Source organism: Crinia signifera, unplaced genomic scaffold, assembly GCF_055691185.1.
Source record: "Crinia signifera unplaced genomic scaffold, ASM5569118v1 HAP2_SCAFFOLD_222, whole genome shotgun sequence".
In the NCBI taxonomy this organism is placed as follows: domain Eukaryota; kingdom Metazoa; phylum Chordata; class Amphibia; order Anura; family Myobatrachidae; genus Crinia; species Crinia signifera.
In genome coordinates this window covers 150,587-177,030 of record NW_028142115.1, presented here as the reverse complement: position 1 = coordinate 177,030, position 26,444 = coordinate 150,587, and the positions used below count along the sequence as shown (strand labels likewise).

Below are 26,444 nucleotides of genomic sequence, written 5' to 3'. Positions count from 1 at the left end.
AAAGTGTCTGTATCTCACCTACAGCCATACCACATTGGATACGCCCAATCTCGTCTGATCTTGGAAGCTAAGCAGTGCTGGGCCTGGTTAGTACTTGGGTGGGAGACCACATGGGAACACCAGGTGCTGTAGGTTTTTTCCCATTACTGGCAAATTGTTTTTATTCTCTAGCTATTTAAATTGGAAACTTTTTCTTTTTATTGCCAATACAGACATTTGGGAGAGGTCAAACAGACACAATAGCCATCACCTAAAGACTTACCACACTGTTTCGGCCCAATTCCAACTGCTTTTGGCAGCTAAATAGTGTTGAGCCTCTTTAGTAGTTTAATTTGAGACCACCTGCTAATATTATGTCCTGTAGTTCTTTTTACATTACAAACACATGATTTTTTTCAGTAAGCCAATACAGTTAGGAAACTTTTTTATTAGCTTACCTTTAGATAGAAATAGAAGAGGGCAAAAAATTTCCTGTATCTCACCTACATCCATACCACATTGGATACGCCCAATCTCGTCTGATCTTGGAAGCTAAGCAGTGTTGGGCCTGGTTAGTACTTGGGTGGGAGACCACATGGGAACACCAGGTGCTGTAGGTTTTTTCACATTACTGGCAAATTGTTTTTATTCTCTAGCTGTTTAAATTGGAAACTTTTTCTTTTTATTGCCAATACAGACATTTAAAGAGAGGTGAAACAGACACAATAGCCATCACCTAAAGACTTACCACACTTTTTCGGCCCAATTCCAACTGCTTTTGGCAGCTAAACAGTGTTGAGCCTCATTAGTGGTTTAATTTGAGACCACCTGCTAATATTATGTCCTGTAGTTCTTTTTACATTACCAACACATTATTTTTTTCAGTAAGCCATTAATGTTAGGAAACTTTTTTATTAGCTTGCCTGGTTATAGAAGTAGAAGAGGACAAAAAAGTGGCTGTATCTCACCTACAGCCATACCACATTGGATACGCCCAATCTCGTCTGCTCTTGGAAGCTAAGCAGTGTTGGGCCTAGTTAGTACTTGGGTGGGAGACCACATGGGAACACCAGGTGCTGTAGGTTTTTTCCCATTACTGGTAAATTGTTTTTATTCTCTAGCTATTTAAATTGGACACTTTTCTTTTTATTGCCAATACAGACATTTGGGAGAGGTCAAACAGACACAATAGCCATCACCTAAAGACTTACCACACTGTTTCGGCCCAATTACAACTGCTTTTGGCAGCTAAACAGTGTTGAGCCTCTTTAGTAGTTTAATTTGAGACCACCTGCTAATATTATGTCCTGTAGGTCTTTTTACATTACCAACACATGATTTTTTTAAGTAAGCCAATACAGTAAGGAAACTTTTTTATTAGCTTACCTGGTTATAGAAGTAGAAGTGGGCAAAAAAGTGATTGTATCTCACCTACAGCCATACCACATTGGATACGCCCAATCTCGTCTGATCTTGGAAGCTAAGCAGTGTGGGGCCTGGTTAGTACTTGGGTGGGAGACCAAATGGGAACACCAGGTGCTGTAGGTTTTTTCACATTACTGGCAAATTGTTTTTATTCTCTAGCTGTTTAAATTGGAAACTTTTTCTTTTTATTGCCAATACAGACATTTAAAGAGAGGTGAAACAGACACAATAGCCATCACCTAAAGACTTACCACACTTTTTCGGCCCAATTCCAACTGCTTTTGGCAGCTAAACAGTGTTGAGCCTCATTAGTGGTTTAATTTGAGACCACCTGCTAATATTATGTCCTGTAGTTCTTTTTACATTACCAACACATTATTTTTTTCAGTAAGCCATTAATGTTAGGAAACTTTTTTATTAGCTTGCCTGGTTATAGAAGTAGAAGAGGACAAAAAAGTGGCTGTATCTCACCTACAGCCATACCACATTGGATACGCCCAATCTCGTCTGATCTTGGAAGCTAAGCAGTGTTGGGCCTAGTTAGTACTTGGGTGGGAGACCACATGGGAACACCAGGTGCTGTAGGTTTTTTCCCATTACTGGTAAATTGTTTTTATTCTCTAGCTATTTAAATTGGACACTTTTCTTTTTATTGCCAATACAGACATTTGGGAGAGGTCAAACAGACACAATAGCCATCACCTAAAGACTTACCACACTGTTTCGGCCCAATTCCAACTGCTTTTGGCAGCTAAATAGTGTTGAGCCTCTTTAGTAGTTTAATTTGAGACCACCTGCTAATATTATGTCCTGTAGATCTTTTTACATTACCAACACATGATTTTTTTCAGTAAGCCAATACAGTTAGCAAACTTTTTTATTAGCTTACCTGGTAATAGAAGTAGAAGAAGGCAAAAAAGTGACTGTATCTCACCTACAGCCATACGACATTGGATACGCCCAATCTCGTCTGATCTTGGAAGCTAAGCAGTGTTGGGCCTGGTTAGTACTTGGGTGGGAGACCACATGGGAACACCAGGTGCTGTAGGTTTTTTCCCATTACTGGCAAATTGTTTTTATTCTCTAGCTATTTAAATTGGAAACTTTTTCTTTTTATTGCCAATACAGACATTTGGGAGAGGTCAAACAGACACAATAGCCATCACCTAAAGACTTACCACACTGTTTCGGCCCAATTCCAACTGCTTTTGGCAGCTAAATAGTGTTGAGCCTCTTTAGTAGTTTAATTTGAGACCACCTGCTAATATTATGTCCTGTAGTTCTTTTTACATTACCAACACATGATTTTTTTCAGTAAGCCAATACAGTTAGGAAACTTTTTTATTAGCTTACCTTTAGATAGAAGTAGAAGAGGGCAAAAAATTGCTTGTATCTCATCTACATCCATACCACATTGGATACGCCCAATCTCGTCTGATCTTGGAAGCTAAGCAGTGTTGGGCCTGGTTAGTACTTGGGTAGGAGACCACATGGGAACACCAGGTGCTGTAGGTTTTTTCCCATTAGTGGCAAATTGTTTTTATTCTCTAGCTGTTTAAATTGGAAACTTTTTCTTTTTATTGCCAATACAGACATTTAAAGAGAGGTGAAACAGACACAATAGCCATCACCTAAAGACTTACCACACTTTTTCGGCCCAATTCCAACTGCTTTTGGCAGCTAAACAGTGTTGAGCCTCATTAGTGGTTTAATTTGAGACCACCTGCTAATATTATGTCCTGTAGGTCTTTTTACATTACCAACACATTATTTTTTTCAGTAAGCCATTAATGTTAGGAAACTTTTTTATTAGCTTGCCTGGTTATAGAAGTAGAAGAGGACAAAAAAGTGGCTGTATCTCACCTACAGCCATACCACATTGGATACGCCCAATCTCGTCTGATCTTGGAAGCTAAGCAGTGTTGGGCCTAGTTAGTACTTGGGTGGGAGACCACATGGGAACACCAGGTGCTGTAGGTTTTTTCCCATTACTGGTAAATTGTTTTTATTCTCTAGCTATTTAAATTGGACACTTTTCTTTTTATTGCCAATACAGACATTTGGGAGAGGTCAAACAGACACAATAGCCATCACCTAAAGACTTACCACACTGTTTCGGCCCAATTCCAACTGCTTTTGGCAGCTAAATAGTGTTGAGCCTCTTTAGTAGTTTAATTTGAGACCACCTGCTTATATTATGTCCTGTAGTTCTTTTTACATTACCAACACATGATTTTTTTCAGTAAGCCAATACAGTTAGGAAACTTTTTTATTAGCTTACCTTTAGATAGAAGTAGAAGAGGGCAAAAAATTGCTTGTATCTCATCTACATCCATACCACATTGGATACACCCAATCTCGTCTGATCTTGGAAGCTAAGCAGTGTTGGGCCTGGTTAGTACTTGGGTGGGAGACCACATGGGAACACCAGGTGCTGTAGGTTTTTTCCCATTACTGGCAAATTGTTTTTATTCTCTAGCTGTTTAAATTGGAAACTTTTTCTTTTTATTGCCAATACAGACATTTAAAGAGAGGTGAAACAGACACAATAGCCATCACCTAAAGACTTACCACACTTTTTCGGCCCAATTCCAACTGCTTTTGGCAGCTAAACAGTGTTGAGCCTCATTAGTGGTTTAATTTAAGACCACCTGCTAATATTATGTCCTGTAGGTCTTTTTACATTACCAACACATTATTTTTTTCAGTAAGCCATTAATGTTAGGAAACTTTTTTATTAGCTTGCCTGGTTATAGAAGTAGAAGAGGACAAAAAAGTGGCTGTATCTCACCTACAGCCATACCACATTGGATACGCCCAATCTCGTCTGATCTTGGAAGCTAAGCAGTGTTGGGCCTAGTTAGTACTTGGGTGGGAGACCACATGGGAACACCAGGTGCTGTAGGTTTTTTCCCATTACTGGTAAATTGTTTTTATTCTCTAGCTATTTAAATTGGACACTTTTCTTTTTATTGCCAATACAGACATTTGGGAGAGGTCAAACAGACACAATAGCCATCACCTAAAGACTTACCACACTGTTTCGGCCCAATTACAACTGCTTTTGGCAGCTAAACAGTGTTGAGCCTCTTTAGTAGTTTAATTTGAGACCACCTGCTAATATTATGTCCTGTAGGTCTTTTTACATTACCAACACATGATTTTTTTAAGTAAGCCAATACAGTTAGCAAACTTTTTTATTAGAATACCTGGTTATAGAAGTAGAAGAAGGCAAAAAAGTGACTGTATCTCACCTACAGCCATACCACATTGGATACGCCCAATCTCGTCTGATCTTGGAAGCTAAGCAGTGTTGGGCCTGGTTAGTACTTGGGTGGGAGACCACATGGGAACACCAGGTGCTGTAGGTTTTTTCCCATTACTGGCAAATTGTTTTTATTCTCTAGCTATTTAAATTGGAAACTTTTTCTTTTTATTGCCAATACAGACATTTGGGAGAGGTCAAACAGACACAATAGCCATCACCTAAAGACTTGCCACACTGTTTCGGCCCAATTCCAACTGCATTTGGCAGCTAAACAGTGTTGAGCTTCTTTAGTTGTTTAATTTGAGACCACCTGCTAATATTATGTCCTGTAGGTCTTTTTACATTACCAACACATGATTTTTTTCAGTAAGCCAATACAGTTAGCAAACTTTTTAATTAGCTTACCTGGTTATAGAAGTAGAAGAAGGCAAAAAAGTGTCTGTATCTCACCTACAGCCATACCACATTGGATACGCCCAATCTCGTCTGATCTTGGAAGCTAAGCAGTGTTGGGCCTGGTTAGTACTTGGGTGGGAGACCACATGGGAACACCAGGTGCTGTAGGTTTTTTCCCATTACTGGCAAATTGTTTTTATTCTCTAGCTATTTAAATTGGAAACTTTTTCTTTTTATTGCCAATACAGACATTTGGGAGAGGTCAAACAGACACAATAGCCATCACCTAAAGACTTACCACACTGTTTCGGCCCAATTCCAACTGCTTTTGGCAGCTAAATAGTGTTGAGCCTCTTTAGTAGTTTAATTTGAGACCACCTGCTAATATTATGTCCTGTAGTTCTTTTTACATTACAAACACATGATTTTTTTCAGTAAGCCAATACAGTTAGGAAACTTTTTTATTAGCTTACCTTTAGATAGAAATAGAAGAGGGCAAAAAATTTCCTGTATCTCACCTACATCCATACCACATTGGATACGCCCAATCTCGTCTGATCTTGGAAGCTAAGCAGTGTTGGGCCTGGTTAGTACTTGGGTGGGAGACCACATGGGAACACCAGGTGCTGTAGGTTTTTTCACATTACTGGCAAATTGTTTTTATTCTCTAGCTGTTTAAATTGGAAACTTTTTCTTTTTATTGCCAATACAGACATTTAAAGAGAGGTGAAACAGACACAATAGCCATCACCTAAAGACTTACCACACTTTTTCGGCCCAATTCCAACTGCTTTTGGCAGCTAAACAGTGTTGAGCCTCATTAGTGGTTTAATTTGAGACCACCTGCTAATATTATGTCCTGTAGTTCTTTTTACATTACCAACACATTATTTTTTTCAGTAAGCCATTAATGTTAGGAAACTTTTTTATTAGCTTGCCTGGTTATAGAAGTAGAAGAGGACAAAAAAGTGGCTGTATCTCACTTACAGCCATACCACATTGGATACGCCCAATCTCGTCTGATCTTGGAAGCTAAGCAGTGTTGGGCCTAGTTAGTACTTGGGTGGGAGACCACATGGGAACACCAGGTGCTGTAGGTTTTTTCCCATTACTGGTAAATTGTTTTTATTCTCTAGCTATTTAAATTGGACACTTTTCTTTTTATTGCCAATACAGACATTTGGGAGAGGTCAAACAGACACAATAGCCATCACCTAAAGACTTACCACACTGTTTCGGCCCAATTACAACTGCTTTTGGCAGCTAAACAGTGTTGAGCCTGTTTAGTAGTTTAATTTGAGACCACCTGCTAATATTATGTCCTGTAGGTCTTTTTACATTACCAACACATGATTTTTTTAAGTAAGCCAATACAGTAAGGAAACTTTTTTATTAGCTTACCTGGTTATAGAAGTAGAAGTGGGCAAAAAAGTGATTGTATCTCACCTACAGCCATACCACATTGGATACGCCCAATCTCGTCTGATCTTGGAAGCTAAGCAGTGTGGGGCCTGGTTAGTACTTGGGTGGGAGACCACATGGGAACACCAGGTGCTGTAGGTTTTTTCCCATTACTGGCAAATTGTTTTTATTCTCTAGCTGTTTAAATTGGAAACTTTTTCTTTTTATTGCCAATACAGACATTTAAAGAGAGGTGAAACAGACACAATAGCCATCACCTAAAGACTTACCACACTTTTTCGGCCCAATTCCAACTGCTTTTGGCAGCTAAACAGTGTTGAGCCTCATTAGTGGTTTAATTTGAGACCACCTGCTAATATTATGTCCTGTAGTTCTTTTTACATTACCAACACATTATTTTTTTCAGTAAGCCATTAATGTTAGGAAACTTTTTTATTAGCTTGCCTGGTTATAGAAGTAGAAGAGGACAAAAAAGTGGCTGTATCTCACCTACAGCCATACCACATTGGATACGCCCAATCTCGTCTGATCTTGGAAGCTAAGCAGTGTTGGGCCTAGTTAGTACTTGGGTGGGAGACCACATGGGAACACCAGGTGCTGTAGGTTTTTTCCCATTACTGGTAAATTGTTTTTATTCTCTAGCTATTTAAATTGGACACTTTTCTTTTTATTGCCAATACAGACATTTGGGAGAGGTCAAACAGACACAATAGCCATCACCTAAAGACTTACCACACTGTTTCGGCCCAATTACAACTGCTTTTGGCAGCTAAACAGTGTTGAGCTTCTTTAGTAGTTTAATTTGAGACCACCTGCTAATATTATGTCCTGTAGGTCTTTTTACATTACCAACACATGATTTTTTTAAGTAAGCCAATACAGTAAGGAAACTTTTTTATTAGCTTACCTGGTTATAGAAGTAGAAGTGGGCAAAAAAGTGATTGTATCTCACCTACAGCCATACCACATTGGATACGCCCAATCTCGTCTGATCTTGGAAGCTAAGCAGTGTGGGGCCTGGTTAGTACTTGGGTGGGAGACCACATGGGAACACCAGGTGCTGTAGGTTTTTTCCCATTACTGGCAAATTGTTTTTATTCTATAGCTATTTAAATTGGAAACTTTTTCTTTTTATGGCCAATACAGACAATTGGGAGAGGTCAAACAGACACAATAGCCATCACCTAAAGACTTACCACACTGTTTCGGCCCAATTCCAACTGCTTTTGGCAGCTAAATATTGTTTAGCCTCTTTAGTAGTTTAATTTGAGGCCACCTGCTAATATTATGTCCTGTAGATCTTTTTACATTACCAACACATGATTTTTTTCAGTAAGCTAATACAGTTAGCAAACTTTTTTATTAGCTTACCTGGTAATAGAAGTAGAAGAAGGCAAAAAAGTGACTGTATCTCACCTACAGCCATACGACATTGGATACGCCCAATCTCGTCTGATCTTGGAAGCTAAGCAGTGTTGGGCCTGGTTAGTACTTGGGTGGGAGACCACATGGGAACACCAGGTGCTGTAGGTTTTTTCCCATTACTGGCAAATTGTTTTTATTCTCTAGCTATTTAAATTGGAAACTTTTTCTTTTTATTGCCAATACAGACATTTGGGAGAGGTCAAACAGACACAATAGCCATCACCTAAAGACTTACCACACTGTTTCGGCCCAATTCCAACTGCTTTTGGCAGCTAAATAGTGTTGAGCCTCTTTAGTAGTTTAATTTGAGACCACCTGCTAATATTATGTCCTGTAGGTCTTTTTACATTACCAACACATGATTTTTTTCAGTAAGCCAATACAGTTAGCAAACTTTTTTATTAGCTTACCTGGTTATAGAAGTAGAAGAAGGCAAAAAAGTGTCTGTATCTCACCTACAGCCATACCACATTGGATACGCCCAATCTCGTCTGATCTTGGAAGCTAAGCAGTGTTGGGCCTGGTTAGTACTTGGGTGGGAGACCACATGGGAACACCAGGTGCTGTAGGTTTTTTCCCATTACTGGCAAATTGTTTTTATTCTCTAGCTATTTAAATTGGAAACTTTTTCTTTTTATTGCCAATACAGACATTTGGGAGAGGTCAAACAGACACAATAGCCATCACCTAAAGACTTACCACACTGTTTCGGCCCAATTCCAACTGCTTTTGGCAGCTAAACAGTGTTGAGCTTCTTTAGTAGTTTAATTTGAGACCACCTGCTAATATTATGTCCTGTAGGTCTTTTTACATTACCAACACATGATTTTTTTCAGTAAGCCAATAATGTTAGGAAACTTTTTTATTAGCTTACCTGGTTATAGAAGTAGAAGAGGACAAAAAAGTGACTGTATCTCACCTACAGCCATACCACATTGGATACGCCCAATCTCGTCTGATCTTGGAAGCTAAGCAGTGTTGGGCCTAGTTAGTACTTGGGTGGGAGACCACATGGGAACACCAGGTGCTGTAGGTTTTTTCCCATTACTGGCAAATTGTTTTTATTCTCTAGCTATTTAAATTGGAAACTTTTTCTTTTTATTGCCAATACAGACATTTGGGAGAGGTCAAACAGACACAATAGCCATCACCTAAAGACTTGCCACACTGTTTCGGCCCAATTACAACTGCTTTTGGCAGCTAAACAGTGTTGAGCCTCTTTAGTAGTTTAATTTGAGACCACCTGCTAGTATTATGTCCTGTAGGTCTTTTTACATTACCAACACATGATTTTTTTAAGTAAGCCAATACAGTTAGGAAACTTTTTTATTAGCTTACCTGGTTATAGAAGTAGAAGAGTGCAAAAAAGTGATTGTATCTCACCTACAGCCATACCACATTGGATACGCCCAATCTCGTCTGATCTTGGAAGCTAAGCAGTGTGGGGCCTGGTTAGTACTTGGGTGGGAGACCACATGGGAACACCAGGTGCTGTAGGTTTTTTCCCATTACTGGCAAATTGTTTTTATTCTCTAGCTATTTAAATTGGAAACTTTTTCTTTTTATTGCCAATACAGACATTTGGGAGAGGTCAAACAGACACAATAGCCATCACCTAAAGACTTACCACACTGTTTCGGCCCAATTCTAACTGCTTTTGGCAGCTAAATAGTGTTGAGCCTCTTTAGCAGTTTAATTTGAGACCACCTGCTAATATTATGTCCTGTAGGTCTTTTTACATTACCAACACATGATTTTTTTCAGTAAGCCAATACAGTTAGCAATTTTTTTTATTAGCTTACCTGGTTATAGAAGTAGAAGAAGGCAAAAAAGTGACTGTATCTCACCTACAGCCATACCACATTGGATACGCCCAATCTCGTCTAATCTTGGAAGCTAAGCAGTGTTGGGCCTGGTTAGTACTTGGGTGGGAGACCACATGGGAACACCAGGTGCTGTAGGTTTTTTCCCATTACTGGCAAATTGTTTTTATTCTCTAGCTATTTAAATTGGAAACTTTTTCTTTTTATTGCCAATACAGACATTTGGGAGAGGTCAAACAGACACAATAGCCATCACCTAAAGACTTACCACACTGTTTCGGCCCAATTCCAACTGCTTTTGGCAGCTAAACAGTGTTGAGCTTCTTTAGTAGTTTAATTTGAGACCACCTGCTAATATTATGTCCTGTTGTTCTTTTTACATTACCAACACATGATTTTTTTCAGTAAGCCAATACAGTTAGGAAACTTTTTTATTAGCTTACCTTTAGATAGAAGTAGAAGAGGGCAAAAAATTGCCTGTATCTCACCTACATCCATACCGCATTGGATACGCCCAATCTCGTCTGATCTTGGAAGCTAAGCAGTGTTGGGCCTGGTTAGTACTTGGGTGGGAGACCACATGGGAACACCAGGTGCTGTAGGTTTTTTCCCATTACTGGCAAATTGTTTTTATTCTCTAGCTGTTTAAATTGGAAACTTTTTCTTTTTATTGCCAATACAGACATTTGGGAGAGGTCAAACAGACACAATAGCCATCACCTAAAGACTTACCACACTGTTTCGGCCCAATTCCAACTGCTTTTGGCAGCTAAATAGTGTTGAGCCTCTTTAGTAGTTTAATTTGAGACCACCTGCTAATATTATGTCCTGTAGTTCTTTTTACATTACCAACACATGATTTTTTTCAGTAAGCCAATACAGTTAGGAAACTTTTTTATTAGCTTACCTTTAGATAGAAATAGAAGAGGGCAAAAAATTGCCTGTATCTCACCTACATCCATACCACATTGGATACGCCCAATCTCGTCTGATCTTGGAAGCTAAGCAGTGTTGGGCCTGGTTAGTACTTGGGTGGGAGACCACATGGGAACACCAGGTGCTGTAGGTTTTTTCACATTACTGGCAAATTGTTTTTATTCTCTAGCTGTTTAAATTGGAAACTTTTTCTTTTTATTGCCAATACAGACATTTAAAGAGAGGTGAAACAGACACAATAGCCATCACCTAAAGACTTACCACACTTTTTCGGCCCAATTCCAACTGCTTTTGGCAGCTAAACAGTGTTGAGCCTCATTAGTGGTTTAATTTGAGACCACCTGCTAATATTATGTCCTGTAGGTCTTTTTACATTACCAACACATTATTTTTTTCAGTAAGCCATTAATGTTAGGAAACTTTTTTATTAGCTTGCCTGGTTATAGAAGTAGAAGAGGACAAAAAAGTGGCTGTATCTCACCTACAGCCATACCACATTGGATACGCCCAATCTCGTCTGATCTTGGAAGCTAAGCAGTGTTGGGCCTAGTTAGTACTTGGGTGGGAGAACACATGGGAACACCAGGTGCTGTAGGTTTTTTCCCATTACTGGCAAATTGTTTTTATTCTCTAGCTATTTAAATTGGACACTTTTTCTTTTTATTGCCAATACAGACATTTGGGAGAGGTCAAACAGACACAATAGCCATCACCTAAAGACTTACCACACTGTTTCGGCCCAATTCCAACTGCTTTTGGCAGCTAAACAGTGTTGAGCCTCTTTAGTAGTTTAATTTGAGACCACCTGCTAATATTATGTCCTGTAGGTCTTTTTACATTACCAACACATGATTTTTTTAAGTAAGCCAATACAGTAAGGAAACTTTTTTATTAGCTTACCTAATTATAGAAGTAGAAGTGGGCAAAAAAGTGATTGTATCTCACCTACAGCCATACCACATTGGATACGCCCAATCTCGTCTGATCTTGGAAGCTAAGCAGTGTGGGGCCTGGTTAGTACTTGGGTGGGAGACCACATGGGAACACCAGGTGCTGTAGGTTTTTTCCCATTACTGGCAAATTGTTTTTATTCTATAGCTATTTAAATTGGAAACTTTTTCTTTTTATGGCCAATACAGACAATTGGGAGAGGTCAAACAGACACAATAGCCATCACCTAAAGACTTACCACACTGTTTCGGCCCAATTCCAACTGCTTTTGGCAGCTAAATATTGTTTAGCCTCTTTAGTAGTTTAATTTGAGGCCACCTGCTAATATTATGTCCTGTAGATCTTTTTACATTACCAACACATGATTTTTTTCAGTAAGCCAATACAGTTAGCAAACTTTTTTATTAGCTTACCTGGTAATAGAAGTAGAAGAAGGCACAAAAGTGACTGTATCTAACCTACAGCCATACGACATTGGATACGCCCAATCTCGTCTTATCTTGGAAGCTAAGCAGTGTTGGGCCTAGTTAGTACTTGGGTGGGAGACCACATGGGAACACCAGGTGCTGTAGGTTTTTTCCCATTACTGGCAAATTGTTTTTATTCTCTAGCTATTTAAATTGGAAACTTTTTCTTTTTATTGCCAATACAGACATTTGGGAGAGGTCAAACAGACACAATAGCCATCACCTAAAGACTTACCACACTGTTTCGGCCCAATTCCAACTGCTTTTGGCAGCTAAATAGTGTTGAGCCTCTTTAGTAGTTTAATTTGAGACCACCTGCTAATATTATGTCCTGTAGGTCTTTTTACATTACCAACACATGATTTTTTTCAGTAAGCCAATACAGTTAGCAAACTTTTTTATTAGAATACCTGGTTATAGAAGTAGAAGAAGGCAAAAAAGTGACCGTATCTCACCTACAGCCATACCACATTGGATACGCCCAATCTCGTCTGATCTTGGAAGCTAAGCAGTGTTGGGCCTGGTTAGTACTTGGGTGGGAGACCACATGGGAACACCAGGTGCTGTAGGTTTTTTTCCCATTACTGGCAAATTGTTTTTATTCTCTAGCTATTTAAATTGGAAACTTTTTCTTTTTATTGCCAATACAGACATTTGGGAGAGGTCAAACAGACACAATAGCCATCACCTAAAGACTTGCCACACTGTTTCGGCCCAATTCCAACTGCTTTTGGCAGCTAAACAGTGTTGAGCTTCTTTAGTTGTTTAATTTGAGACCACCTGCTAATATTATGTCCTGTAGGTCTTTTTACATTACCAACACATGATTTTTTTCAGTAAGCCAATACAGTTAGCAAACTTTTTTATTAGCTTACCTGGTTATAGAAGTAGAAGAAGGCAAAAAAGTGTCTGTATCTCACCTACAGCCATACCACATTGGATACGCCCAATCTCGTCTGATCTTGGAAGCTAAGCAGTGTTGGGCCTGGTTAGTACTTGGGTGGGAGACCACATGGGAACACCAGGTGCTGTAGGTTTTTTCCCATTACTGGCAAATTGTTTTTATTCTCTAGCTATTTAAATTGGAAACTTTTTCTTTTTATTGCCAATACAGACATTTGGGAGAGGTCAAACAGACACAATAGCCATCACCTAAAGACTTACCACACTGTTTCGGCCCAATTCCAACTGCTTTTGGCAGCTAAACAGTGTTGAGCTTCTTTAGTAGTTTAATTTGAGACCACCTGCTAATATTATGTCCTGTAGGTCTTTTTACATTACCAACACATGATTTTTTTCAGTAAGCCAATAATGTTAGGAAACTTTTTTATTAGCTTACCTGGTTATAGAAGTAGAAGAGGACAAAAAAGTGACTGTATCTCACCTACAGCCATACCACATTGGATACGCCCAATCTCGTCTGATCTTGGAAGCTAAGCAGTGTTGGGCCTAGTTAGTACTTGGGTGGGAGACCACATGGGAACACCAGGTGCTGTAGGTTTTTTCCCATTACTGGCAAATTGTTTTTATTCTCTAGCTATTTAAATTGGACACTTTTTCTTTTTATTGCCAATACAGACATTTGGGAGAGGTCAAACAGACACAATAGCCATCACCTAAAGACTTACCACACTGTTTCGGCCCAATTACAACTGCTTTTGGCAGCTAAACAGTGTTGAGCCTCTTTAGTAGTTTAATTTGAGACCACCTGCTAATATTATGTCCTGTAGGTCTTTTTACATTACCAACACATGATTTTTTTAAGTAAGCCAATACAGTTAGGAAACTTTTTTATTAGCTTACCTGGTTATAGAAGTAGAAGAGTGCAAAAAAGTGATTGTATCTCACCTACAGCCATACCACATTGGATACGCCCAATCTCGTCTGATCTTGGAAGCTAAGCAGTGTGGGGCCTGGTTAGTACTTGGGTGGGAGACCACATGGGAACACCAGGTGCTGTAGGTTTTTTCCCATTACTGGCAAATTGTTTTTATTCTATAGCTATTTAAATTGGAAACTTTTTCTTTTTATTGCCAATACAGACAATTGGGAGAGGTCAAACAGACACAATAGCCATCACCTAAAGACTTACCACACTGTTTCGGCCCAATTCCAACTGCTTTTGGCAGCTAAATATTGTTTAGCTTCTTTAGTAGTTTAATTTGAGGCCACCTGCTAATATTATGTCCTGTAGATCTTTTTACATTACCAACACATGATTTTTTTCAGTAAGCCAATACAGTTAGCAAACTTTTTTATTAGCTTACCTGGTTATAGAAGTAGAAGAAGGCAAAAAAGTGACTGTATCTCACCTACAGCCATACCACATTGGATACGCCCAGTCTTGTCTGATCTTGGAAGCTAAGCAGTGTTGGGCCTGGTTAGTACTTGTGTGGGAGACCACATGGTAACACCAGGTGCTGTAGGTTTTATCCCATTACTGGCAAATTGTTTTTATTCTCTAGCTATTTAAATTGGAAACTTTTTCTTTTTATTGCCAATACAGACATTTGGGAGAGGTCAAACAGACACAATAGCCATCACCTAAAGACTTACCACACTGTTTCGGCCCAATTCCAACTGCTTTTGGCAGCTAAATAGTGTTGAGCCTCTTTAGTAGTTTAATTTGAGACCACCTGCTAATATTATGTCCTGTAGGTCTTTTTACATTACCAACACATGATTTTTTTCAGTAAGCCAATACAGTTAGCAAACTTTTTTATTAGAATACCTGGTTATAGAAGTAGAAGAAGGCAAAAAAGTGACTGTATCTCACCTACAGCTATACCACATTGGATACGCCCAATCTCGTCTGATCTTGGAAGCTAAGCAGTGTTGGGCCTGGTTAGTACTTGGGTGGGAGACCACATGGGAACACCAGGTGCTGTAGGTTTTTTCCCATTACTGGCAAATTGTTTTTATTCTCTAGCTATTTAAATTGGAAACTTTTTCTTTTTATTGCCAATACAGACATTTGGGAGAGGTCAAACAGACACAATAGCCATCACCTAAAGACTTACCACACTGTTTCGGCCCAATTCCAACTGCTTTTGGCAGCTAAATAGTGTTGAGCCTCTTTAGTAGTTTATTTGAGACCACCTGCTAATATTATGTCCTGTAGGTCTTTTTACATTACCAACACATGATTTTTTTCAGTAAGCCAATACAGTTAGCAAACTTTTTTATTAGAATACCTGGTTATAGAAGTAGAAGAAGGCAAAAAAGTGACTGTATCTCACCTACAGCCATACCACATTGGATACGCCCAATCTCGTCTGATCTTGGAAGCTAAGCAGTGTTGGGCCTGGTTAGTACTTGGGTGGGAGACCACATGGGAACACCAGGTGCTGTAGGTTTTTTCCCATTACTGGCAAATTGTTTTTATTCTCTAGCTATTTAAATTGGAAACTTTTTCTTTTTATTGCCAATACAGACATTTGGGAGAGGTCAAACAGACACAATAGCCATCACCTAAAGACTTGCCACACTGTTTTGGCCCAATTCCAACTGCTTTTGGCAGCTAAACAGTGTTGAGCTTCTTTAGTTGTTTAATTTGAGACCACCTGCTAATATTATGTCCTGTAGGTCTTTTTACATTACCAACACATGATTTTTTTCAGTAAGCCAATACAGTTAGCAAACTTTTTTATTAGCTTACCTGGTTATAGAAGTAGAAGAAGGCAAAAAAGTGTCTGTATCTCACCTACAGCCATACCACATTGGATACGCCCAATCTCGTCTGATCTTGGAAGCTGAGCAGTGTTGGGCCTGGTTAGTACTTGGGTGGGAGACCACATGGGAACACCAGGTGCTGTAGGTTTTTTCCCATTACTGGCAAATTATTTTTATTCTCTAGCTATTTAAATTGGAAACTTTTTCTTTTTATTGCCAATACAGACATTTGGGAGAGGTCAAAGACACAATAGCCATCACCTAAAGACTTACCACACTGTTTCGGCCCAATTCCAACTGCTTTTGGCAGCTAAACAGTGTTGAGCTTCTTTAGTAGTTTAATTTGAGACCACCTGCTAATATTATGTCCTGTAGGTCTTTTTACATTACCAACACATGATTTTTTTCAGTAAGCCAATAATGTTAGGAAACTTTTTTATTAGCTTACCTGGTTATAGAAGTAGAAGAGGACAAAAAAGTGACTGTATCTCACCTACAGCCATACCACATTGGATACGCCCAATCTCGTCTGATCTTGGAAGCTAAGCAGTGTTGGGCCTAGTTAGTACTTGGGTGGGAGACCACATGGGAACACCAGGTGCTGTAGGTTTTTTCCCATTACTGGCAAATTGTTTTTATTCTCTAGCTATTTAAATTGGACACTTTTTCTTTTTATTGCCAATACAGACATTTGGGAGAGGTCAAACAGACACAATAGCCATCACCTAAAGACTTACCACACTGTTTCGGCCCAATTCCAACTGCTTTTGGCAGCTAAACAGTGTTGAGCTTCTTTAGTAGTTTAATTTGAGACCACCTGCTAATATTATGTCCTGTAGGTCTTTTTACATTACCAACACATGATTTTTTTCAGTAAGCCAATAATGTTAGGAAACTTTTTTATTAGCTTACCTGGTTATAGAAGTAGAAGAGGACAAAAAAGTGACTGTATCTCACCTACAGCCATACCACATTGGATACGCCCAATCTCGTCTGATCTTGGAAGCTAAGCAGTGTTGGGCCTGGTTAGTACTTGGGTGGGAGACCACATGGGAACACCAGGTGCTGTAGGTTTTTTCCCATTACTGGCAAATTGTTTTTATTCTCTAGCTATTTAAATTGGAAACTTTTTCTTTTTATTGCCAATACAGACATTTGGGAGAGGTCAAACAGACACAATAGCCATCACCTAAAGACTTGCCACACTGTTTCGGCCCAATTCCAACTGCTTTTGGCAGCTAAACAGTGTTGAGCTTCTTTAGTTGTTTAATTTGAGACCACCTGCTAATATTATGTCCTGTAGGTCTTTTTACATTACCAACACATGATTTTTTTCAGTAAGCCAATACAGTTAGCAAACTTTTTTATTAGCTTACCTGGTTATAGAAGTAGAAGAAGGCAAAAAAGTGTCTGTATCTCACCTACAGCCATACCACATTGGATACGCCCAATCTCGTCTGATCTTGGAAGCTAAGCAGTGTTGGGCCTGGTTAGTACTTGGGTGGGAGACCACATGGGAACACCAGGTGCTGTAGGTTTTTTCCCATTACTGGCAAATTGTTTTTATTCTCTAGCTATTTAAATTGGAAACTTTTTCTTTTTATTGCCAATACAGACATTTGGGAGAGGTCAAAGACACAATAGCCATCACCTAAAGACTTACCACACTGTTTCGGCCCAATTCCAACTGCTTTTGGCAGCTAAACAGTGTTGAGCTTCTTTAGTAGTTTAATTTGAGACCACCTGCTAATATTATGTCCTGTAGGTCTTTTTACATTACCAACACATGATTTTTTTCAGTAAGCCAATAATGTTAGGAAACTTTTTTATTAGCTTACCTGGTTATAGAAGTAGAAGAGGACAAAAAAGTGACTGTATCTCACCTACAGCCATACCACATTGGATACGCCCAATCTCGTCTGATCTTGGAAGCTAAGCAGTGTTGGGCCTAGTTAGTACTTGGGTGGGAGACCACATGGGAACACCAGGTGCTGTAGGTTTTTTCCCATTACTGGCAAATTGTTTTTATTCTCTAGCTATTTAAATTGGACACTTTTTCTTTTTATTGCCAATACAGACATTTGGGAGAGGTCAAACAGACACAATAGCCATCACCTAAAGACTTACCACACTGTTTCGGCCCAATTACAACTGCTTTTGGCAGCTAAACAGTGTTGAGCCTCTTTAGTAGTTTAATTTGAGACCACCTGCTAATATTATGTCCTGTAGGTCTTTTTACATTACCAACACATGATTTTTTTAAGTAAGCCAATACAGTTAGGAAACTTTTTTATTAACTTACCTGGTTATAGAAGTAGAAGAGTGCAAAAAAGTGATTGTATCTCACCTACAGCCATACCACATTGGATACGCCCAATCTCGTCTGATCTTGGAAGCTAAGCAGTGTGGGGCCTGGTTAGTACTTGGGTGGGAGACCACATGGGAACACCAGGTGCTGTAGGTTTTTTCCCATTACTGGCAAATTGTTTTTATTCTATAGCTATTTAAATTGGAAACTTTTTCTCTTTATTGCCAATACAGACAATTGGGAGAGGTCAAACAGACACAATAGCCATCACCTAAAGACTTACCACACTGTTTCGGCCCAATTCCAACTGCTTTTGGCAGCTAAATATTGTTTAGCCTCTTTAGTAGTTTAATTTGAGGCCACCTGCTAATATTATGTCCTGTAGATCTTTTTACATTACCAACACATGATTTTTTTCAGTAAGCCAATACAGTTAGCAAACTTTTTTATTAGCTTACCTGGTTATAGAAGTAGAAGAAGGAAAAAAAAGTGACTGTATCTCACCTACAGCCATACCACATTGGATACGCCCAGTCTCGTCTGATCTTGGAAGCTAAGCAGTGTTGGGCCTGGTTAGTACTTGTGTGGGAGACCACATGGTAACACCAGGTGCTGTAGGTTTTTTCCCATTACTGGCAAATTTTTTTATTCTCTAGCTATTTAAATTGGAAACTTTTTCTTTTTATTGCCAATACAGACATTTGGGAGAGGTCAAACAGACACAATAGCCATCACCTAAAGACTTACCACACTGTTTCGGCCCAATTCCAACTGCTTTTGGCAGCTAAATAGTGTTGAGCCTCTTTAGTAGTTTAATTTGAGACCACCTGCTAATATTATGTCCTGTAGGTCTTTTTACATTACCAACACATGATTTTTTTCAGTAAGCCAATACAGTTAGCAATTTTTTTTATTAGCTTACCTGGTTATAGAAGTAGAAGAAGGCAAAAAAGTGACTGTATCTCACCTACAGCCATACCACATTGGATACGCCCAATCTCGTCTGATCTTGGAAGCTAAGCAGTGTTGGGCCTGGTTAGTACTTGGGTGGGAGACCACATGGGAACACCAGGTGCTGTAGGTTTTTTCCCATTACTGGCAAATTGTTTTTATTCTCTAGCTATTTAAATTGGAAACTTTTTCTTTTTATTGCCAATACAGACATTTGGGAGCGGTCAAACAGACACAATAGCCATCACCTAAAGACTTACCACACTTTTTCGGCCCAATTCCAACTGCTTTTGGCAGCTAAACAGTGTTGAGCTTCTTTAGTAGTTTAATTTGAGACCACCTGCTAATATTATGTCCTGTAGGTCTTTTTACATTACCAACACATGATTTTTTTCAGTAAGCCAATAATGTTAGGAAACTTTTTTATTAGCTTACCTGGTTATAGAAGTAGAAGAGGACAAAAAAGTGACTGTATCTCACGTACAGCCATACCACATTGGATACGCCCAATCTCGTCTGATCTTGGAAGCTAAGCAGTGTTGGGCCTAGTTAGTACTTGGGTGGGAGACCACATGGGAACACCAGGTGCTGTAGGTTTTTTCCCATTACTGGCAAATTGTTTTTATTCTCTAGCTATTTAAATTGGACACTTTTTCTTTTTATTGCCAATACAGACATTTGGGAGAGGTCAAACAGACACAATAGCCATCACCTAAAGACTTACCACACTGTTTCGGCCCAATTACAACTGCTTTTGGCAGCAAAACAGTGTTGAGCCTCTTTAGTAGTTTAATTTGAGACCACCTGCTAATATTATGTCCTGTAGGTCTTTTTACATTACCAACACATGATTTTTTTCAGTAAGCCAATACAGTTAGCAATTTTTTTTATTAGCTTACCTGGTTATAGAAGTAGAAGAAGGCAAAAAAGTGACTGTATCTCACCTACAGCCATACCACATTGGATACGCCCAATCTCGTCTGATCTTGGAAGCTAAGCATTGTTGGGCCTGGTTAGTACTTGGGTGGGAGACCACATGGGAACACCAGGTGCTGTAGGTTTTTTCCCATTACTGGCAAATTGTTTTTATTCTCTAGCTATTTAAATTGGAAACTTTTTCTTTTTATTGCCAATACAGACATTTGGGAGAGGTCAAACAGACACAATAGCCATCACCTAAAGACTTACCACACTTTTTCGGCCCAATTCCAACTGCTTTTGGCAGCTAAACAGTGTTGAGCTTCTTTAGTAGTTTAATTTGAGACCACCTGCTAATATTATGTCCTGTAGGTCTTTTTACATTACCAACACATGATTTTTTTCAGTAAGCCAATAATGTTAGGAAACTTTTTTATTAGCTTACCTGGTTATAGAAGTAGAAGAGGACAAAAAAGTGACTGTATCTCACGTACAGCCATACCACATTGGATACGCCCAATCTCGTCTGATCTTGGAAGCTAAGCAGTGTTGGGCCTAGTTAGTACTTGGGTGGGAGACCACATGGGAACACCAGGTGCTGTAGGTTTTTTCCCATTACTGGCAAATTGTTTTTATTCTCTAGCTATTTAAATTGGACACTTTTTCTTTTTATTGCCAATACAGACATTTGGGAGAGGTCAAACAGACACAATAGCCATCACCTAAAGACTTACCACACTGTTTCGGCCCAATTACAACTGCTTTTGGCAGCAAAACAGTGTTGAGCCTCTTTAGTAGTTTAATTTGAGACCACCTGCTAATATTATGTCCTGTAGGTCTTTTTACATTACCAACACATGATTTTTTTAAGTAAGCCAATACAGTTAGGAAACTTTTTTTATTAGCTTACCTGGTTATAGAAGTAGAAGAAGGCAAAAAAGTGGTTGTATCTCACCTACAGCTATACCACATTGGATACGCCCAATCTTGTCTGATCTTGGAAGCTAAGCAGTGTGGGGCCTGGTTAGTACTTGGGTGGGAGACCACATGGGAACACCAGGTGCTGTAGGTTTTTTCCCATTACTGGCAAATTGTTTTTATTCTCTAGCTATTTAAATTGGAAACTTTTTCTTTTTATTGCCAATACAGACATTTGGGAGAGGTCAAACAGACACAATAGCCATCACCTAAAGACTTACCACACTGTTTCAGCCCAATTCCAACTGCTTTTGGCAGCTAAATAGTGTTGAGCCTCTTTAGTAGTTTAATTTGAGACCACCTGCTAATATTATGTCCTGTAGGTCTTTTTACATTACCAACACATGATTTTTTTCAGTAAGCCAATACAGTTAGCAAACTTTTTTATTAGCTTACCTGGTTATAGAAGTAGAAGAAGGCAAAAAAGTGACTGTATCTCACCTACAGCCATACCACATTGGATACGCCCAATCTCGACTGATCTTGGAAGCTAAGCAGTGTTGGGCCTGGTTAGTACTTGGGTGGGAGACCACATGGGAACACCAGGTGCTGTAGGTTTTTTCCCATTACTGGCAAATTGTTTTTATTCTCTAGCTATTTAAATTGGAAACTTTTTCTTTTTATTGCCAATACAGACATTTGGGAGAGGTCAAACAGACACAATAGCCATCACCTAAAGACTTACCACACTGTTTCAGCCCAATTCCAACTGCTTTTGGCAGCTAAATAGTGTTGAGCCTCTTTAGTAGTTTAATTTGAGACCACCTGCTAATATTATGTCCTGTAGGTCTTTTTACATTACCAACACATGATTTTTTTCAGTAAGCCAATACAGTTAGCAAACTTTTTTATTAGCTTACCTGGTTATAGAAGTAGAAGAAGGCAAAAAAGTGACTGTATCTCACCTACAGCCATACCACATTGGATACGCCCAATCTCGACTGATCTTGGAAGCTAAGCAGTGTTGGGCCTGGTTAGTACTTGGGTGGGAGACCACATGGGAACACCAGGTGCTGTAGGTTTTTTCCCATTACTGGCAAATTTTTTTATTCTCTAGCTATTTAAATTGGAAACTTTTTCTTTTTATTGCCAATACAGACATTTGGGAGAGGTCAAATAGACACAATAGCCATCACCTAAAGACTTACCACACTGTTTCGGCCCAATTCCAACTGCTTTTGGCAGCTAAACAGTGTTGAGCTTCTTTAGTAGTTTAATTTGAGACCACCTGCTAATATTATGTCCTGTAGGTCTTTTTACATTACCAACACATGATTTTTTTCAGTAAGCCAATAATGTCAGGAAACTTTTTTATTAGCTCACCTGGTTATAGAAGTAGAAGAGGACAAAAAAGTGACTGTATCTCACCTACAGCCATACCACATTGGATACGCCCAATCTCGTCTGATCTTGGAAGCTAAGCAATGTTGGGCCTAGTTAGTACTTGGGTGGGAGACCACATGGGAACACCAGGTGCTGTAGGTTTTTTCCCATTACTGGCAAATTGTTTTTATTCTCTAGCTATTTAAATTGGACACTTTTTCTTTTTATTGCCAATACAGACATTTGGGAGAGGTCAAACAGACACAATAGCCATCACCTAAAGACTTACCACACTGTTTCGGCCCAATGACAACTGCTTTTGGCAGCTAAACAGTGTTGAGCCTCTTTAGTAGTTTAATTTGAGACCACCTGCTAATATTATGTCCTGTAGGTCTTTTTACATTACCAACACATGATTTTTTTAAGTAAGCCAATACAGTTAGGAAACTTTTTTATTAGCTTACCTGGTTATAGAAGTAGAAGAGGGCAAAAAAGTGATTGTATCTCACCTACAGCCATACCACATTGGATACGCCCAATCTCATCTGATCTTGGAAGCTAAGCAGTGTGGGGCCTGGTTAGTACTTGGGTGGGAGACCAAATTTGAACACCAGGTGCTGTAGGTTTTTTACCATTACTGGCAAATTGTTTTTATTCTATAGCTATTTAAATTTGAAACTTTTTCTTTTTATTGCCAATACAGACATTTGGGAGAAATCAAACAGACACAATAGCCATCACCTAAAGACTTACCACACTGTTTCAGCCCAATTCCAACTGCTTTTGGCAGCTAAATAGTGTTGAGCCTCTTTAGTAGTTTAATTTGAGACCACCTGCTAATATTATGTCCTGTAGGTCTTTTTACATTACCAACACATGATTTTTTTCAGTAAGCCAATACAGTTAGCAAACTTTTTTATTAGCTTACCTGGTTATAGAAGTAGAAGAAGGCAAAAAAGTGACTGTATCTCACCTACAGCCATACCACATTGGATACGCCCAATCTCGACTGATCTTGGAAGCTAAGCAGTGTTGGGCCTGGTTAGTACTTGGGTGGGAGACCACATGGGAACACCAGGTGCTGTAGGTTTTTTCCCATTACTGGCAAATTGTTTTTATTCTCTAGCTATTTAAATTGGAAACTTTTTCTTTTTATTGCCAATACAGACATTTGGGAGAGGTCAAACAGACACAATAGCCATCACCTAAAGACTTACCACACTGTTTCAGCCCAATTCCAACTGCTTTTGGCAGCTAAATAGTGTTGAGCCTCTTTAGTAGTTTAATTTGAGACCACCTGCTAATATTATGTCCTGTAGGTCTTTTTACATTTCCAACACATGATTTTTTTCAGTAAGCCAATACAGTTAGCAAACTTTTTTATTAGCTTACCTGGTTATAGAAGTAGAAGAAGGCAAAAAAGTGACTGTATCTCACCTACAGCCATACCACATTGGATACGCCCAATCTCGACTGATCTTGGAAGCTAAGCAGTGTTGGGCCTGGTTAGTACTTGGGTGGGAGACCACATGGGAACACCAGGTGCTGTAGGTTTTTTCCCATTACTGGCAAATTGTTTTTATTCTCTAGCTATTTAAATTGGAAACTTTTTCTTTTTATTGCCAATACAGACATTTGGGAGAGGTCAAATAGACACAATAGCCATCACCTAAAGACTTACCACACTGTTTCGGCCCAATTCCAACTGCTTTTGGCAGCTAAACAGTGTTGAGCTTCTTTAGTAGTTTAATTTGAGACCACCTGCTAATATTATGTCCTGTAGGTCTTTTTACATTACCAACACATGATTTTTTTCAGTAAGCCAATAATGTCAGGAAACTTTTTTATTAGCTCACCTGGTTATAGAAGTAGAAGAGGACAAAAAAGTGACTGTATCTCACCTACAGCCATACCACATTGGATACGCCCAATCTCGTCTGATCTTGGAAGCTAAGCAATGTTGGGCCTAGTTAGTACTTGGGTGGGAGACCACATGGGAACACCAGGTGCTGTAGGTTTTTTCCCATTACTGGCAAATTGTTTTTATTCTCTAGCTATTTAAATTGGACACTTTTTCTTTTTATTGCCAATACAGACATTTGGGAGAGGTCAAACAGACACAATAGCCATCACCTAAAGACTTACCACACTGTTTCGGCCCAATTACAACTGCTTTTGGCAGCTAAACAGTGTTGAGCCTCTTTAGTAGTTTAATTTGAGACCACCTGCTAATATTATGTCCTGTAGGTCTTTTTACATTACCAACACATGATTTTTTTAAGTAAGCCAATACAGTTAGGAAACTTTTTTATTAGCTTACCTGGTTATAGAAGTAGAAGAGGGCAAAAAAGTGATTGTATCTCACCTACAGCCATACCACATTGGATACGCCCAATCTCATCTGATCTTGGAAGCTAAGCAGTGTGGGGCCTGGTTAGTACTTGGGTGGGAGACCAAATTTGAACACCAGGTGCTGTAGGTTTTTTACCATTACTGGCAAATTGTTTTTATTCTATAGCTATTTAAATTTGAAACTTTTTCTTTTTATTGCCAATACAAACAATTGGGAGAGGTCAAACAGACACAATAGCCATCACCTAAAGACTTACCACACTGTTTCGGCCCAATTCCAACTGCTTTTGGCAGCTAAATATTGTTTAGCCTCTTTAGTAGTTTAATTTGAGGCCACCTGCTAATATTATGTCCTGTAGATCTTTTTACATTACCAACACATGATTTTTTTCAGTAAGCCAATACAGTTAGCAAACTTTTTTATTAGCTTACCTGGTTATAGAAGTAGAAGAAGGCAAAAAAGTGACTGTATCTCACCTACAGCCATACCACATTGGATACGCCCAATCTCGTCTGATCTTGGAAGCTAAGCAGTGTTGGGCCTGGTAAGTACTTGGGTGGGAGACCACATGGGAACACCAGGTGCTGTAGGTTTTTTCCCATTACTGGCAAATTGTTTTTATTCTCTAGCTATTTAAATTGGAAACTTTTTCTTTTTATTGCCAATACAGACATTTGGGAGAGGTCAAACAGACACAATAGCCATCACCTAAAGACTTACCACACTGTTTCGGCCCAATTCCAACTGCTTTTGGCAGCTAAACAGTGTTGAGCTTCTTTAGTAGTTTAATTTGAGACCACCTGCTAATATTATGTCCTGTAGGTCTTTTTACATTACCAACACATGATTTTTTTCAGTAAGCCAATAATGTTAGGAAACTTCTTTATTAGCTTACCTGGTTATAGAAGTAGAAGAGGGCAAAAAAGTGACTGTATCACACCTACGGCTATACCACATTGAATACGCCCAATCTCGTCTGATCTTGGAAGCTAAGCAGTGTTGGGCCTGGTTAGTACTTGGGTGGGAGACCACATGGGAACACCAGGTGCTGTAGGTTTTTTCCCATTACTGGCAAATTGTTTTTATTTTCTAGCTATTTAAATTGGACCCTTTTTCTTTTTATTGCCAATACAGACATTTGGGAGAGGTCAAACAGACACAATAGCCATCACCTAAAGACTTACCACACTGTTTCGGCCCAATTACAACTGCTTTTGGCAGCTAAACAGTGTTGAGCCTCTTTAGTAGTTTAATTTGAGACCACCTGCTAATATTATGTCCTGTAGGTCTTTTTACATTACCAACACATGATTTTTTTCAGTAAGCCAATAATGTTAGGAAACTTTTTTATTAGCTTACCTGGTTATAGAAGTAGAAGAGGGCAAAAAAGTGACTGTATCACACCTACGGCCATACCACATTGAATACGCCCAATCTCGTCTGATTTTGGAAGCTAAGCAGTGTTGGGCCTGGTTAGTACTTGGGTGGGAGACCACATGGGAACACCAGGTGCTGTAGGTTTTTTCCCATTACTGGCAAATTGTTTTTATTCTCTAGCTATTTAAATTGGAAACTTTTTCTTTTTATTGCCAATACAGACATTTGGGAGAGGTCAAACAGACACAATAGCCATCACCTAAAGACTTACCACACTGTTTCGGCCCAATTCCAACTGCTTTTGGCAGCTAAATAGTGTTTAGCCTCTTTAGTAGTTTAATTTGAGACCACCTGCTAATATTATGTCCTGTTGTTCTTTTTACATTACCAACACATGATTTTTTTCAGTAAGCCAATACAGTTAGCAAACTTTTTTATTAGCTTACCTGGTTATAGAAGTAGAAGAAGGCAA

The 26,444-nt window shown here is 39.0% G+C and overlaps 55 non-coding genes and 2 pseudogenes across 55 annotated transcripts; all 57 read left to right on the top strand.

Moving 5' to 3' along the window:
• The first annotated feature begins 16 nt into the window (after positions 1–16).
• On the top strand, positions 17–135 carry LOC146054249 (5S ribosomal RNA). The gene has a single exon (XR_014468173.1). It is a non-coding gene; the product is annotated as a 5S ribosomal RNA (ribosomal RNA).
• A 345-nt stretch (positions 136–480) lies between these two features.
• Positions 481–599, top strand: LOC146054015 (5S ribosomal RNA). Its single transcript, XR_014468005.1, has one exon. It is a non-coding gene; the product is annotated as a 5S ribosomal RNA (ribosomal RNA).
• Positions 600–945: 346 nt separating this feature from the next.
• LOC146054099 (5S ribosomal RNA) lies at positions 946–1,064 on the top strand. The gene has a single exon (XR_014468081.1). It is a non-coding gene; the product is annotated as a 5S ribosomal RNA (ribosomal RNA).
• Positions 1,065–1,408: 344 nt separating this feature from the next.
• Positions 1,409–1,527, top strand: LOC146054006 (5S ribosomal RNA). The gene has a single exon (XR_014467997.1). It is a non-coding gene; the product is annotated as a 5S ribosomal RNA (ribosomal RNA).
• A 346-nt stretch (positions 1,528–1,873) lies between these two features.
• LOC146053993 (5S ribosomal RNA) lies at positions 1,874–1,992 on the top strand. Its single transcript, XR_014467985.1, has one exon. It is a non-coding gene; the product is annotated as a 5S ribosomal RNA (ribosomal RNA).
• Positions 1,993–2,336: 344 nt separating this feature from the next.
• Positions 2,337–2,455, top strand: LOC146054040 (5S ribosomal RNA). Its single transcript, XR_014468028.1, has one exon. It is a non-coding gene; the product is annotated as a 5S ribosomal RNA (ribosomal RNA).
• Positions 2,456–2,800: 345 nt separating this feature from the next.
• On the top strand, positions 2,801–2,919 carry LOC146054135 (5S ribosomal RNA). Its single transcript, XR_014468114.1, has one exon. It is a non-coding gene; the product is annotated as a 5S ribosomal RNA (ribosomal RNA).
• A 346-nt stretch (positions 2,920–3,265) lies between these two features.
• LOC146053992 (5S ribosomal RNA) lies at positions 3,266–3,384 on the top strand. Its single transcript, XR_014467984.1, has one exon. It is a non-coding gene; the product is annotated as a 5S ribosomal RNA (ribosomal RNA).
• A 344-nt stretch (positions 3,385–3,728) lies between these two features.
• On the top strand, positions 3,729–3,847 carry LOC146054007 (5S ribosomal RNA). Its single transcript, XR_014467998.1, has one exon. It is a non-coding gene; the product is annotated as a 5S ribosomal RNA (ribosomal RNA).
• Positions 3,848–4,193: 346 nt separating this feature from the next.
• On the top strand, positions 4,194–4,312 carry LOC146053991 (5S ribosomal RNA). The gene has a single exon (XR_014467983.1). It is a non-coding gene; the product is annotated as a 5S ribosomal RNA (ribosomal RNA).
• A 344-nt stretch (positions 4,313–4,656) lies between these two features.
• On the top strand, positions 4,657–4,775 carry LOC146054243 (5S ribosomal RNA). Its single transcript, XR_014468167.1, has one exon. It is a non-coding gene; the product is annotated as a 5S ribosomal RNA (ribosomal RNA).
• A 345-nt stretch (positions 4,776–5,120) lies between these two features.
• On the top strand, positions 5,121–5,239 carry LOC146054242 (5S ribosomal RNA). Its single transcript, XR_014468166.1, has one exon. It is a non-coding gene; the product is annotated as a 5S ribosomal RNA (ribosomal RNA).
• A 345-nt stretch (positions 5,240–5,584) lies between these two features.
• LOC146054013 (5S ribosomal RNA) lies at positions 5,585–5,703 on the top strand. Its single transcript, XR_014468003.1, has one exon. It is a non-coding gene; the product is annotated as a 5S ribosomal RNA (ribosomal RNA).
• A 346-nt stretch (positions 5,704–6,049) lies between these two features.
• LOC146054057 (5S ribosomal RNA) lies at positions 6,050–6,168 on the top strand. The gene has a single exon (XR_014468043.1). It is a non-coding gene; the product is annotated as a 5S ribosomal RNA (ribosomal RNA).
• Positions 6,169–6,512: 344 nt separating this feature from the next.
• LOC146053883 (5S ribosomal RNA) lies at positions 6,513–6,631 on the top strand. Its single transcript, XR_014467885.1, has one exon. It is a non-coding gene; the product is annotated as a 5S ribosomal RNA (ribosomal RNA).
• A 346-nt stretch (positions 6,632–6,977) lies between these two features.
• On the top strand, positions 6,978–7,096 carry LOC146053989 (5S ribosomal RNA). The gene has a single exon (XR_014467981.1). It is a non-coding gene; the product is annotated as a 5S ribosomal RNA (ribosomal RNA).
• A 344-nt stretch (positions 7,097–7,440) lies between these two features.
• On the top strand, positions 7,441–7,559 carry LOC146053882 (5S ribosomal RNA). The gene has a single exon (XR_014467884.1). It is a non-coding gene; the product is annotated as a 5S ribosomal RNA (ribosomal RNA).
• Positions 7,560–7,904: 345 nt separating this feature from the next.
• On the top strand, positions 7,905–8,023 carry LOC146054039 (5S ribosomal RNA). Its single transcript, XR_014468027.1, has one exon. It is a non-coding gene; the product is annotated as a 5S ribosomal RNA (ribosomal RNA).
• Positions 8,024–8,368: 345 nt separating this feature from the next.
• On the top strand, positions 8,369–8,487 carry LOC146054241 (5S ribosomal RNA). The gene has a single exon (XR_014468165.1). It is a non-coding gene; the product is annotated as a 5S ribosomal RNA (ribosomal RNA).
• A 345-nt stretch (positions 8,488–8,832) lies between these two features.
• On the top strand, positions 8,833–8,951 carry LOC146053988 (5S ribosomal RNA). Its single transcript, XR_014467980.1, has one exon. It is a non-coding gene; the product is annotated as a 5S ribosomal RNA (ribosomal RNA).
• Positions 8,952–9,296: 345 nt separating this feature from the next.
• LOC146053881 (5S ribosomal RNA) lies at positions 9,297–9,415 on the top strand. Its single transcript, XR_014467883.1, has one exon. It is a non-coding gene; the product is annotated as a 5S ribosomal RNA (ribosomal RNA).
• Positions 9,416–9,760: 345 nt separating this feature from the next.
• LOC146054054 (5S ribosomal RNA) lies at positions 9,761–9,879 on the top strand. Its single transcript, XR_014468040.1, has one exon. It is a non-coding gene; the product is annotated as a 5S ribosomal RNA (ribosomal RNA).
• A 345-nt stretch (positions 9,880–10,224) lies between these two features.
• On the top strand, positions 10,225–10,343 carry LOC146054025 (5S ribosomal RNA). The gene has a single exon (XR_014468014.1). It is a non-coding gene; the product is annotated as a 5S ribosomal RNA (ribosomal RNA).
• A 345-nt stretch (positions 10,344–10,688) lies between these two features.
• Positions 10,689–10,807, top strand: LOC146054012 (5S ribosomal RNA). Its single transcript, XR_014468002.1, has one exon. It is a non-coding gene; the product is annotated as a 5S ribosomal RNA (ribosomal RNA).
• A 346-nt stretch (positions 10,808–11,153) lies between these two features.
• LOC146054134 (5S ribosomal RNA) lies at positions 11,154–11,272 on the top strand. Its single transcript, XR_014468113.1, has one exon. It is a non-coding gene; the product is annotated as a 5S ribosomal RNA (ribosomal RNA).
• Positions 11,273–11,617: 345 nt separating this feature from the next.
• LOC146053879 (5S ribosomal RNA) lies at positions 11,618–11,736 on the top strand. Its single transcript, XR_014467881.1, has one exon. It is a non-coding gene; the product is annotated as a 5S ribosomal RNA (ribosomal RNA).
• Positions 11,737–12,081: 345 nt separating this feature from the next.
• Positions 12,082–12,200, top strand: LOC146054193 (5S ribosomal RNA; annotated as a pseudogene).
• Positions 12,201–12,545: 345 nt separating this feature from the next.
• Positions 12,546–12,664, top strand: LOC146054240 (5S ribosomal RNA). Its single transcript, XR_014468164.1, has one exon. It is a non-coding gene; the product is annotated as a 5S ribosomal RNA (ribosomal RNA).
• A 346-nt stretch (positions 12,665–13,010) lies between these two features.
• On the top strand, positions 13,011–13,129 carry LOC146054238 (5S ribosomal RNA). The gene has a single exon (XR_014468163.1). It is a non-coding gene; the product is annotated as a 5S ribosomal RNA (ribosomal RNA).
• Positions 13,130–13,474: 345 nt separating this feature from the next.
• Positions 13,475–13,593, top strand: LOC146053987 (5S ribosomal RNA). The gene has a single exon (XR_014467979.1). It is a non-coding gene; the product is annotated as a 5S ribosomal RNA (ribosomal RNA).
• Positions 13,594–13,938: 345 nt separating this feature from the next.
• LOC146053878 (5S ribosomal RNA) lies at positions 13,939–14,057 on the top strand. The gene has a single exon (XR_014467880.1). It is a non-coding gene; the product is annotated as a 5S ribosomal RNA (ribosomal RNA).
• A 345-nt stretch (positions 14,058–14,402) lies between these two features.
• LOC146054189 (5S ribosomal RNA) lies at positions 14,403–14,521 on the top strand (annotated as a pseudogene).
• Positions 14,522–14,866: 345 nt separating this feature from the next.
• On the top strand, positions 14,867–14,985 carry LOC146053864 (5S ribosomal RNA). Its single transcript, XR_014467868.1, has one exon. It is a non-coding gene; the product is annotated as a 5S ribosomal RNA (ribosomal RNA).
• Positions 14,986–15,329: 344 nt separating this feature from the next.
• LOC146054237 (5S ribosomal RNA) lies at positions 15,330–15,448 on the top strand. The gene has a single exon (XR_014468162.1). It is a non-coding gene; the product is annotated as a 5S ribosomal RNA (ribosomal RNA).
• Positions 15,449–15,793: 345 nt separating this feature from the next.
• LOC146054037 (5S ribosomal RNA) lies at positions 15,794–15,912 on the top strand. Its single transcript, XR_014468025.1, has one exon. It is a non-coding gene; the product is annotated as a 5S ribosomal RNA (ribosomal RNA).
• Positions 15,913–16,255: 343 nt separating this feature from the next.
• Positions 16,256–16,374, top strand: LOC146053985 (5S ribosomal RNA). The gene has a single exon (XR_014467978.1). It is a non-coding gene; the product is annotated as a 5S ribosomal RNA (ribosomal RNA).
• A 345-nt stretch (positions 16,375–16,719) lies between these two features.
• LOC146054234 (5S ribosomal RNA) lies at positions 16,720–16,838 on the top strand. Its single transcript, XR_014468161.1, has one exon. It is a non-coding gene; the product is annotated as a 5S ribosomal RNA (ribosomal RNA).
• Positions 16,839–17,183: 345 nt separating this feature from the next.
• Positions 17,184–17,302, top strand: LOC146054222 (5S ribosomal RNA). The gene has a single exon (XR_014468160.1). It is a non-coding gene; the product is annotated as a 5S ribosomal RNA (ribosomal RNA).
• A 343-nt stretch (positions 17,303–17,645) lies between these two features.
• Positions 17,646–17,764, top strand: LOC146053984 (5S ribosomal RNA). The gene has a single exon (XR_014467977.1). It is a non-coding gene; the product is annotated as a 5S ribosomal RNA (ribosomal RNA).
• A 345-nt stretch (positions 17,765–18,109) lies between these two features.
• Positions 18,110–18,228, top strand: LOC146053877 (5S ribosomal RNA). The gene has a single exon (XR_014467879.1). It is a non-coding gene; the product is annotated as a 5S ribosomal RNA (ribosomal RNA).
• A 346-nt stretch (positions 18,229–18,574) lies between these two features.
• LOC146054144 (5S ribosomal RNA) lies at positions 18,575–18,693 on the top strand. The gene has a single exon (XR_014468122.1). It is a non-coding gene; the product is annotated as a 5S ribosomal RNA (ribosomal RNA).
• Positions 18,694–19,037: 344 nt separating this feature from the next.
• LOC146054209 (5S ribosomal RNA) lies at positions 19,038–19,156 on the top strand. The gene has a single exon (XR_014468158.1). It is a non-coding gene; the product is annotated as a 5S ribosomal RNA (ribosomal RNA).
• Positions 19,157–19,501: 345 nt separating this feature from the next.
• Positions 19,502–19,620, top strand: LOC146054110 (5S ribosomal RNA). The gene has a single exon (XR_014468091.1). It is a non-coding gene; the product is annotated as a 5S ribosomal RNA (ribosomal RNA).
• A 345-nt stretch (positions 19,621–19,965) lies between these two features.
• On the top strand, positions 19,966–20,084 carry LOC146053857 (5S ribosomal RNA). The gene has a single exon (XR_014467861.1). It is a non-coding gene; the product is annotated as a 5S ribosomal RNA (ribosomal RNA).
• Positions 20,085–20,429: 345 nt separating this feature from the next.
• Positions 20,430–20,548, top strand: LOC146054109 (5S ribosomal RNA). Its single transcript, XR_014468090.1, has one exon. It is a non-coding gene; the product is annotated as a 5S ribosomal RNA (ribosomal RNA).
• Positions 20,549–20,894: 346 nt separating this feature from the next.
• LOC146054095 (5S ribosomal RNA) lies at positions 20,895–21,013 on the top strand. The gene has a single exon (XR_014468078.1). It is a non-coding gene; the product is annotated as a 5S ribosomal RNA (ribosomal RNA).
• Positions 21,014–21,358: 345 nt separating this feature from the next.
• LOC146053915 (5S ribosomal RNA) lies at positions 21,359–21,477 on the top strand. The gene has a single exon (XR_014467914.1). It is a non-coding gene; the product is annotated as a 5S ribosomal RNA (ribosomal RNA).
• Positions 21,478–21,822: 345 nt separating this feature from the next.
• Positions 21,823–21,941, top strand: LOC146053914 (5S ribosomal RNA). Its single transcript, XR_014467913.1, has one exon. It is a non-coding gene; the product is annotated as a 5S ribosomal RNA (ribosomal RNA).
• A 344-nt stretch (positions 21,942–22,285) lies between these two features.
• LOC146053902 (5S ribosomal RNA) lies at positions 22,286–22,404 on the top strand. Its single transcript, XR_014467902.1, has one exon. It is a non-coding gene; the product is annotated as a 5S ribosomal RNA (ribosomal RNA).
• A 345-nt stretch (positions 22,405–22,749) lies between these two features.
• On the top strand, positions 22,750–22,868 carry LOC146054117 (5S ribosomal RNA). Its single transcript, XR_014468098.1, has one exon. It is a non-coding gene; the product is annotated as a 5S ribosomal RNA (ribosomal RNA).
• Positions 22,869–23,213: 345 nt separating this feature from the next.
• On the top strand, positions 23,214–23,332 carry LOC146053913 (5S ribosomal RNA). Its single transcript, XR_014467912.1, has one exon. It is a non-coding gene; the product is annotated as a 5S ribosomal RNA (ribosomal RNA).
• A 345-nt stretch (positions 23,333–23,677) lies between these two features.
• On the top strand, positions 23,678–23,796 carry LOC146053912 (5S ribosomal RNA). Its single transcript, XR_014467911.1, has one exon. It is a non-coding gene; the product is annotated as a 5S ribosomal RNA (ribosomal RNA).
• A 345-nt stretch (positions 23,797–24,141) lies between these two features.
• On the top strand, positions 24,142–24,260 carry LOC146053901 (5S ribosomal RNA). Its single transcript, XR_014467901.1, has one exon. It is a non-coding gene; the product is annotated as a 5S ribosomal RNA (ribosomal RNA).
• A 345-nt stretch (positions 24,261–24,605) lies between these two features.
• On the top strand, positions 24,606–24,724 carry LOC146054116 (5S ribosomal RNA). Its single transcript, XR_014468097.1, has one exon. It is a non-coding gene; the product is annotated as a 5S ribosomal RNA (ribosomal RNA).
• Positions 24,725–25,069: 345 nt separating this feature from the next.
• On the top strand, positions 25,070–25,188 carry LOC146053858 (5S ribosomal RNA). Its single transcript, XR_014467862.1, has one exon. It is a non-coding gene; the product is annotated as a 5S ribosomal RNA (ribosomal RNA).
• A 345-nt stretch (positions 25,189–25,533) lies between these two features.
• Positions 25,534–25,652, top strand: LOC146053859 (5S ribosomal RNA). Its single transcript, XR_014467863.1, has one exon. It is a non-coding gene; the product is annotated as a 5S ribosomal RNA (ribosomal RNA).
• A 345-nt stretch (positions 25,653–25,997) lies between these two features.
• LOC146053905 (5S ribosomal RNA) lies at positions 25,998–26,116 on the top strand. The gene has a single exon (XR_014467905.1). It is a non-coding gene; the product is annotated as a 5S ribosomal RNA (ribosomal RNA).
• The last annotated feature ends 328 nt before the right edge of the window (positions 26,117–26,444 follow it).